The sequence below is a fragment of the Protopterus annectens genome, chromosome 12.part0 (genome assembly GCF_019279795.1).
Source record: "Protopterus annectens isolate FY-2018-M chromosome 12.part0, PAN1.0, whole genome shotgun sequence".
NCBI lineage: Eukaryota > Metazoa > Chordata > Ceratodontiformes > Protopteridae > Protopterus > Protopterus annectens.
Window position 1 is genome coordinate 533,868,351 of NC_056746.1, and position 9,829 is coordinate 533,878,179.

Genomic DNA, 9,829 nt, shown 5'->3' on the forward strand with positions numbered 1-9,829 from the left:
AGAAATAATCTTTCCATCATTATCATAAAGTGTAGGACCGGAATTAAACTATTTATCAGCATTAGGATTAATTAAATCTATAGCTGCTGGGTGAGGTTAGTGAATAAAAACTTAAGGTTGAGGAGCTTTGTACATCCTATCTTCCTTTTTAGGGGCAGCTGGCTGAATATCAGTAGCAAATCCTCCAAAGTTGACAGAACTGGAGGAATAGGTGAAGGTTCTGAAGTTCCTTCTGTAATAAGCTCATACAATTTTCTTAGGGAATAAGAAACCTCAGTGTTCTCCAAATAAAAACACTGAAACATTCCAGAAATATTCTCACAGAAAGAGAAACCCCCACAAGAAGAATCAGAAGCTGAGCTCTCCTCTTCAGTCTATCAGAAATCTGAGGATAAAATCCCGTTTCTGTCCATCTTCCTTTCCAGATTCAGGATTTTGAATCTCTTCAGGAAAAGAAACTACTTTAAGAATGACCAATAGCCAGTAGCCTGAATTAAAACCTGAGCTGGTCTTTGTGGAGGTAGCTTTCCCTATTTTGATCTCCTGCATTCTATCCATGTGCCAATTTGCGATCCAGCAGGTGACATAGGTTTATTCCTAATAGTTTGCTTAATTTTACTTCTGTGCCAAAGTGAATAAAGGAGTCAAATGCCATGGCAAGGTTGATTTAGTGTGTGCACACTGTTTTACCTAACTCATTGCCTTACAGGCTCTTTCAAAGAAGTCCACCAGCTTGAGTATGCATGACCTGACTTTGACAAATCCACTACTTGGAGATTCCATGTATTCTTGTTGAGTAACAATGATGATCCTTTCCATGGCTTTATATAGGTGGCTGATAAAACTTATGAATCTGTAACTGCCCTAATCAGTGGAGGGTTCTCCCCTGCATAGGGAGATTACTCTTTCTGTTCTTCACACTCTTGTTGCAAAGCTTGTTACAGGCTGAGGCCGAACAGTGTTGTTAGGGGATTTCGCTAAATCATGCTTCATGCTATTCATGAAATAACCAGGAATATTGTCAGGAGCCATTAATGCAGTACTTTTAGTGTTTGAAAGTGCTTTTAGGACTTGGTCATGTGTGACAGCTGGGGATGTGTCAGTTTTATTTCTGGTGAGACAGATAGGGTAAGTATAGAGGTAAAGTTTGAACTGAATTCATCAGCCAGTAGGTTAGCTATATTTTCAGTTTTAGTGAAGGTAGCACCTCTGATCATCACCTTAGTGCACTGATGCATTTTACTCCTCAGATTTCGAACATAACTAAAATAAAGGCTTCATGATTATTTTCAGCTTAGGTAACCAACTTCACCTTTTACATGGCTTTGGTGAACTTACCTAGGCACCCAAGCTGTTTGTTTAATTCAATGAACAGAGCTCTATTATTTTGGCAAAATGTTTCTTCTGTTATTGTACAGTTTGTTGGTATAGTTTCAATACGAGAGTTTGTTTCTGGGGTTTGCCCTCTGCTCATTTCTGCAGGGAACAGCTGCATCTATGCAGTGGTTTACATGTTGGTAAAGTTCAGTTGCTTATGACTCTGCATAAGCAGCAGAATTTTTAGGGTTTGGTGAGGATTTGAAGCGTGCCAAAGTAATCAAGACAATATAAAAAAATGCTTCTTGTATAATGAGGAATTAAAATTTAATGGTACTCAATGGTAGGGAAAGAGTCAAAAAGAATTCCATCTGGATGACTGACAGCCATGGGTCAGGAAAGGACAATAACTCGAACATTTTACCAGTTACCAAAATAAAGGCCTTTATAACTTGGCAGCATTTCTTGGAAAAATACAGACGCGATAGAGATGCACTTTATTCATATAACATGAACCACCAAAGTAGCAAATCTGATCATCCAAATGGTGTTTCAAGCAGCAATGCAAGATAACTGCCAACTAAGGAGTTCTACTTAAAATGGTACTCTCTGCAGACAAACAAACTCAAATATGTATACGGTCACAATCTTTCTGGGCTATGGTATATGATGTCTACTGTGCTTGGTTCCTTTTCTTCCCTCTAACACAATAAAATAACTTTCTTTTTCTTAAGTATAAAACGTACTTGCTTACACTGACATTAGCTGAACTTGTACCTTTGTGACACCAGTGTAGGGATAAATATGGAGATGCAGCCACATTATATGATGGAATTATCACCTCCCATTTCCTGTGGAGCATTCATTCACTTTTATAAACAAATGCTCATGCTACCCCTTACTGAGGTGTCATGGGAAGATAAGTTGATTTTGTGGGTATGTCTTTAAAGTTCACAAAGCTTAGTCCAAAAAGAAATGGTAAGATGGAAAATACCAACAAATGCCGTAATGTACATTCAGCACTGACCATGCAAAGCTCAGCTTCATACCTGCAGAAGGACATGTGACGGCAGACCACACAGCACTACTGTTGCAGCACAGCTTAAATTAAAATATCTGAATTAAGCACTTCAAATATAAAAAAAAATATTTTCACATTAAAAACGAAACAAAAAGCTGCTGCAATTCTCACATTTAAATGCAACTGACTTGCAGCTTCAGGTAACTGCTGTCTAACCAGACATCCTTCAGGAATACACCACCTTAGAATTGGTGAGCTGCAAGGTGTGAATGCATTAAGTGTTTAAGGGTAAAGGACATTTTTAAACATCCCACAAATAATGAACTTTTACCACTGCATTATGTCTTATACAAACTTCTTAAAACTTGCTAGACAAGTCAGAACTGCATGTATTCTTAAAGTGTTTTTCCCATAACTTAATGTTTTCATTTCTTCTTTAAACTTAGCAACCCAGTTACTGCAAGAGTTTTAAACATGCACTGGTTAAGATTTTACATTTACACTGATTTGATCAATAACATTCCTTTGCATGCCACTCTCAAGTCTTGCACCCCTTATCAGCAATGATGCACCTTATAACAAACTGAAAAGCAAATGCATACAATATCCGCTAGCACCAGTTAAATACATACATGCCACTCTGCACCACCCTACCGAATGAAAGTAATGTGGGTACTACAGCAGTTCACTTGCTTGACTCATTTATTCCAAGCTGCCTTGCCAGTGTCCTCTGACATGGAACACCCATCTCCTCCCACTCACAAGGCTAAACAGGAAGAATACTGGAAGCATTAGTTCAACTATTCAGAATGCACAGCAATAATCCCGTAAAAAACAGACATTTAAGAGAGGAAAATTGCAGTCACTTAAGATGCAAACATATAAGTAACACAGATGTGTATTAAGGGTGAAACTGTTTGCAGGTTGCTGCAAATACTGCCATGGCTTCCTTTAAGCAAACCACAGGACTCCCAACTGCAAATGAGGTATTTCCGAGAATTAACTCCTGGCTATGTGATAGTTCAGCAAGAAGCGCAACCTAAGTTGATAGTAACAAGCTCAAAACAATTCAGAACTCAACCAAGTTTTGCGTACATTAGCTAATAAAGGGTCGAACTTTACAATCAGCTGAATAACCACAAACTGAACAGTGTGTGTGTGTGTGTGTGTGTGTGTGTGTGTGTGTGTGTGTGTGTGTGTGTGTGTGTGTGTGTGTGTCTTGAAAACTACTGCAAGTTAGAGAGGCAAAGAAAGCTTGGTGTGCTGTATAAGACAGCTGAAACACAAGGCATACTGCAGCTGCCAGATGAGGCATTAGACTCCAGACAGCTGCATATAAAAAGAGAGACTAAGTATTCTCTCTCACCAACATGAAGGCTACACTTAAAACTAGCTCAACAGAAAATCGTTTAAAGTTGCTTCATGAAGAAAAATCAAGTGTTTATCAACACTGGCAAAATCATTTTCATGGACTGAAACAGCCTACAAATACCAGCCAGATTTGGGATTGTTTACAAGCTTTATTACACAATCTTCCTAAGCTTAACCATCACACCTTAAAACAAGTAATACAACCTGAAGTAACAACTGTTCGATTTCCTCATTAATCACTACTTGTGGATATGACAAAAGAATTTCAAATTTTCCCTCTCTTTTTGCCGGAATGGAAAAGAGACAGCAACATTATGCCACTGTTTTGGTAGTAGTCTCCTTTCCTATTACTTTCTTCCAACAGTTTGGTGTATCCTAGCACCCGCCATTGGCTGGAAGGCAGATTACTAAATTGTTTACTGGGCAAGTCCTTTCAAGTTCACATGCTTAATAATAATAATAATAATAATAATAATAATAATAATAATTACTAGTGTGTTAACCTGGGAGAACCACTGGACAGTCCCTTATTTAGAGGCAGATTACAATTAAGCCATTGTAGTTCCCCTGTGCATCAGTAGTGGAATCAGACTCCAACTGCAAAAACAAGATCATGTATACAACTTAATCAATGAAAACTGCAGTCAATTTAGACTACAATTTTGCAATTTTTTTTCAAACCAGGATACTGAGACAAACGGTTACTTTATATAATGCATGAAATCATACTTAGACCTGCTCTGTTTTAGAAAGTAGCAACTATCTGATTGAAGAGAACAGTCATTAAGATGAATACTTTAACACCCACTTTTTTTGGAATCTGTGAGAAGCTGTGGTGCATAACCTGTAGAAGCAACAAATGCCAAAATTTCAAGGGGAAAAAAAAACACTGGATTCTGGCCTGCTGAGCAATATATCAAAGCAGTAGCAAGAGCTGATGCCTTGCAGAGTTTGATTCTCCAGTTCACTTACTGGATGGGGCACCTTGGTTGTGGAGCTTGCATGCCCTCCGTTTCCAAATAGGCTTTTAACAGAGTCTCTTGTTTTCTTAACATGCCCCAAAGGCATGTGGGTATATGAATGGGTAATCCTCTGAATACCCCTTTACATATGTCCAATCCCGCAGTGAAGTTACTACCCGTTTGAGAATGGTCTCATGCTCAGCTTGATGGAATGCAAAACAGCAAAATAAGTATCAGAATATGAATGAATGACCCACTGGATGAACTATGCTTACTACAAGCTTACAGCCACAAGCAGCAACCAGCCACCCTGCACTCCAATCTCCTGATGATTTTCACTCTTGGCGAAAGTGTTACAATGATCTGAGAGCTTGCAGTTTTCACTGCACCTAAAACCGGAGCCACTACCCAGTGGTATTAGATGTGGAACATGTCAGTCCACTCGTCCACCCGCAGGTTCAGGCTAACCCACCAACAACTCTTCTAATTTACCAAAAGGAGTTGAACTTCAGCCAGTGACATTAACTGTTCAACATCACAGAACTAGGAATGCCAGATTTCAGTTTCACAAGTCTTGTCAGCACACCCAGAAATAAGGCAGCCATGAAGGGATTTAAAAGTGGATCTCATTTCCAAGACTAGTCACTACAATAAACTTCTGTAGTGAACATTAACTAATATTGTAGTATGCGTTATTCTTTTCAGGGCAACATGTGAGACTGTGTACATCCTGGCAAGCAAGTCAGTGCAGAGAAAAAATCCTGCAAGGGACATTAGTCCACTGCTGGACACACATACAGGCAACTCTGTAGATTAGATATACTTAATGACATGCATTTGGAAAACTATGGGAACCGAAGACCATGGTAAAAAAAAGCAGATGGGCAAACAGAGGACACACAAACACATCACCTCGGCTGGTAACAGAATGTTAAGTAGGATGATGGGTTGGGTATTGTTTATTTTGTTTTGGTGCGAAAAAGGTCCACTAACAAATGAATCCCACGTACGAAAGTAACAGCTGACTATTACCTTACAGTGCAAAGGTGCGTGTAAGGCTTCTATACAACTTGTACAATTCTAACAAATTGAAAAAAAATTCTAAGATACATTAACTAGTTATCCAGAATGCTTAATTTCATTATTCAGAACTTACAACACACTGTAGTTGAAAAGAGGCAGATGAATAAAGAGCAGCAGTAACACAAAGAAACTTTAAATGATTACTCACTCTGTGCAAATTGCTACATGGCATGTAGGCAAAAGGTACACAACTTCAAATAAAATAAAAAGCAACTCAATTTTGCCGTTTATAAGGTTACTAGTGCCTAAACAGAATTACAGGTCCAGCAAACCTATCCACTAAGTAAAACAGTTTTAGGTGTGGTTGTCCCACACGCAAATATTAATTTCACAGAAGATTATTAAGTCTCCTATAGCTTTGCAGTGCTTCTACTGCTTTCAAATATATATATATATATATATATATATATATATATATATATATATATATATATATTTATAATTTTTTACAGGGGTAGGGCACTGAGCTCAAATGATCAATTGTAGGCTCAGCCCAGATTAAATGAATAGCAACAGAAAATTATGCAACATAGAGCGTTAAAATATAAACTACATGACTGTAGGGGAACTACACACACAAAGCGAATATATATTATATATATATATATATATATTTAGAATATATATATATATATATATATATATATATATATATATATATAAAAATTTACACACTTTTTTATATTTTTACAATTTCTTTAGCTTACGTGTTTAGGCTAAATTTATTGTGGTATAAAACTGCCTTAATCGTATAATTACTGCTGTACAACACTGTTTTTATACTATTCTCTATTAATTGTTTGTATAAATATTGCTGTATAAAAATGTTTTTATGTTATTCTCTATTAATTGTATGTTTTTTCCCTGGAGCTTTTCTCCCCGGGCCTCTACTGAAAATGGACATATATCCAGTTAGACTAGCCCGGTCAACAAATATAAGCACATATCTACATAAGCAAGAAAACAGAAAATGAGGGGTGGGGGATAGAGAATAAGCTTGAGCACAGATATGCAGTCATAAATAAGTAGGCAATCTGGAAATTAGCCCCAAACTGAGTATGTGAGGGACTAGATTCTGTGTAGTTGTATTAGATCACTTAGACAATAAACAAATTAACAAATGCAAAGTTTCAAATTTCCTCAACTACATAACATCCTATTAGTGCTGCTTTCAGTCTACTTCAAAACATCGCAACTTCTACAAGATGAATCATCCAAAAGGCATTCTTTGGGTCCTACTATGATTAAAAGCATTAGAAATGGAACTTAAACGTCTGGCAAACAGGCAAAACAAAATGTACGAGCATCTTATAAAATGCAACATGCAGTGAAATAAAACAAATGTTTACAAATTCCACTCCTGACATCTGTCAAACTGCTTTAAAGCACTAACATCTGTAACCCTGTACACATGTACACAGTCTTAGCAAAGATAAAATCGAGCACTTGCATGCAGTAGGGTACTAATGCTGGCTGTGTGTTAGATTAACAGAACTACAGACCTCATGGATACTATCAAACCACATGTTGCTAGCTTGGACAACAATAAAATGTCATAACTAAGACTACACTATTAAAGTCTTGTTAATACTGAAGACAAATATTTGCAATTAACCCCAAAAAACAAGGTTAATGCAAAAAGGCTTATCCGTCTGTGCACAGAGTACAGCCCTATAAAACTTGGGTTCTACTCTTCAGTTCTGCAAAAACAAACATCCTATCTGCTCAGCCTTCTGCGCTCCTTCAGAAACAAAGTTCAAATTGCAGCACAAAATGTGTAACTAAACTCTACACTGAAAGACAGATGGTCAGATAAAGAAAACTTATGACTTACCATGCACAGCATTTGAAACAATCTTGCTTAGGACTCTGAAGAAACATAAACAAAGCAGGAATGAAACACCATGTCTCCTAATTTTAGATTCCTTTTCTCTTTACATCCACAAATGTAGAGCATACATTTCTCCTCTGCTTGACTTCTGCTACTATGTACACAACACCAGCGCAGTTTCAATTGCAGCACTAGCCAAGCAGCAACACAGAATTCCAAAATGGCTTCCCAACCTCAACAAAGCCTAAAGGATAATGTTCACAAGCTAATTAGGTTACCACCCACGCCAAGAGGACTGTGTCAGTCACAGCCTACTTTGAATCTACTGGGCAATGGACAATGCTAAACCAGCCCACTACAAGTACTTAACTCTGATAGTGTAAGAGTATCAAGTGACAACTTTCATTTTTACGCATTACTTAGGTTTTCATGTACAACACTTGTTGAACCACTGCATGAAATCACTTCCAAGAGCAGGGTAATAAAAAGGGAACACAGATCTAAGACAGAATGTGCTCTACCCTTTTCTTCTTTATCAACTGTCACTTCCACATTTGACTGCTTGCCTGTTTTTCTTCCCAGTGTTTTACAAACTTTCTCAGAGAAGTTTCAAAGCCACAGACTGTTGGTGTGCAGGAAGCCCAACTTCAATTCTCAGTGAAGCATACAAATTACCAATTAAAAAAATGAAAAAGGTCTAGTGAAATGAATGAAGAAAGAGTAAAGCTCTTAGCACCACTGATATTGATTCTTGTTCTGCCAGTAACCTACTTTCATACTGGAATAAGCACTGAAGGCTTGCTAAGACAATCAAAACCATAAACAAGGGAAGAGAAAAACTCTTCACTGCAGGATTCCATCTAAAGTGTTGTTGTTTGTATTGTTTGGGTACATAACGCACACCTTCCTTCACCACCCTGTTCACCGATAACTTCCTAGGATGGCAGTCCAGTGAGGCACACTGACATACCCCATCTCCACAGCAACTAGGTCAATACCCCTGCTGCTTTTTGGAATATACCACTATCCCCAGCACCTTGGACATGTAATAAGAGGTACATATGACTGAGCAGCCCCTCCTCCCCACAAGATAGGCATACCCATCCTCCCACACCACAGAGTTGCTTGGGCTGCAGTCAGGGATCTGCTCCTCTGTGCCACAGCAAAGGCAGCTGCCACCTAAAATTAAAAGAAACAAACATGTCGCCCATCTACGTACACATAAAACCGTATACCAAACAAGTAAAGTAAAATACACAAAATGTATGCAACAGTCAAGGACACATCACAACTTACACACACGCACGTACCCCCCCCCCCAAGAATCGATGTACAAGCCAGTTTCCAAGGTTCAATGAGAATTGGGTGGCACTTGACTGATCAACAGTATAAATGTTGGATGGAATCCATGCAAGATTTATATATCCATCTATATTATACACACACACACACATTATATATATATATATATATATATATATATATATACACACATACACACACGTATATATATATATATATATATATATATATATATATATATATATATACATACATACACACACACACCTACATATACATATATATCACACACACACATACACCTACATATATATTTATATATATATATATATATATATATATATATATATATATATATATATATATATATATATATATGGATCTACCTGACAACACCGACAAACCACAACACCGACAACGAAATCAGACACACCACATAACCGAACGTTCACAAACACGAAACCTCACATGCCCGACACACCATAATACCGACACAATACCAATAATAAACAAACAAAACAAATCCTGTCCAAAAAGCACACACACAACACAAGCACACCAAAATCCTTACAAACGCACACTAAACCTCACATACACAACTATCTACACCCTTAACCCAAACCCTAACCCTAAGGTCCTTCACTATCGCGACACTTACCTAACCCTAGCTTACTTAAACCACCCCTAACCCAAAGATTATCACTATCGCACACTTACCTAACCCTGCGCCCTAACCGCAACTCACTTAACCCATCCCTAACCCAAAGACTATCACTATCGCACACTTACCCAACCCGCGCCCTAACCCTAACTCACTTAACCCACCCATATCCCTGGACACCGTCAATATCCCACACTTACCTTACTCGCACCCTAACGTCCGTCACTACCGCATATACTTACACAGCCTTTTCCCATGTTAGTCTTCTCAGCGTCGGGGGC

At 38.0% G+C, this 9,829-nt stretch overlaps 1 protein-coding gene across 4 annotated transcripts in view; it reads right to left on the reverse strand.

Moving 5' to 3' along the window:
- SUN1 (Sad1 and UNC84 domain containing 1) overlaps positions 1 to 9,829 on the reverse strand; it is a 2,891,160-nt gene that overhangs the window by 2,505,556 nt on the left and 375,775 nt on the right. For 2 of the 4 annotated variants that reach the window (XM_044089682.1, XM_044089679.1), the window contains exon 1: positions 7,589 to 7,800. The exons of the other annotated variants lie outside the window; for them this stretch is intronic. The gene's annotated coding sequence lies outside the window, so the exon portion shown is untranslated. Of the gene's footprint in view, positions 1 to 7,588; positions 7,801 to 9,829 lie in introns of those variants that run through there. 4 annotated transcript variants of the gene reach the window in all.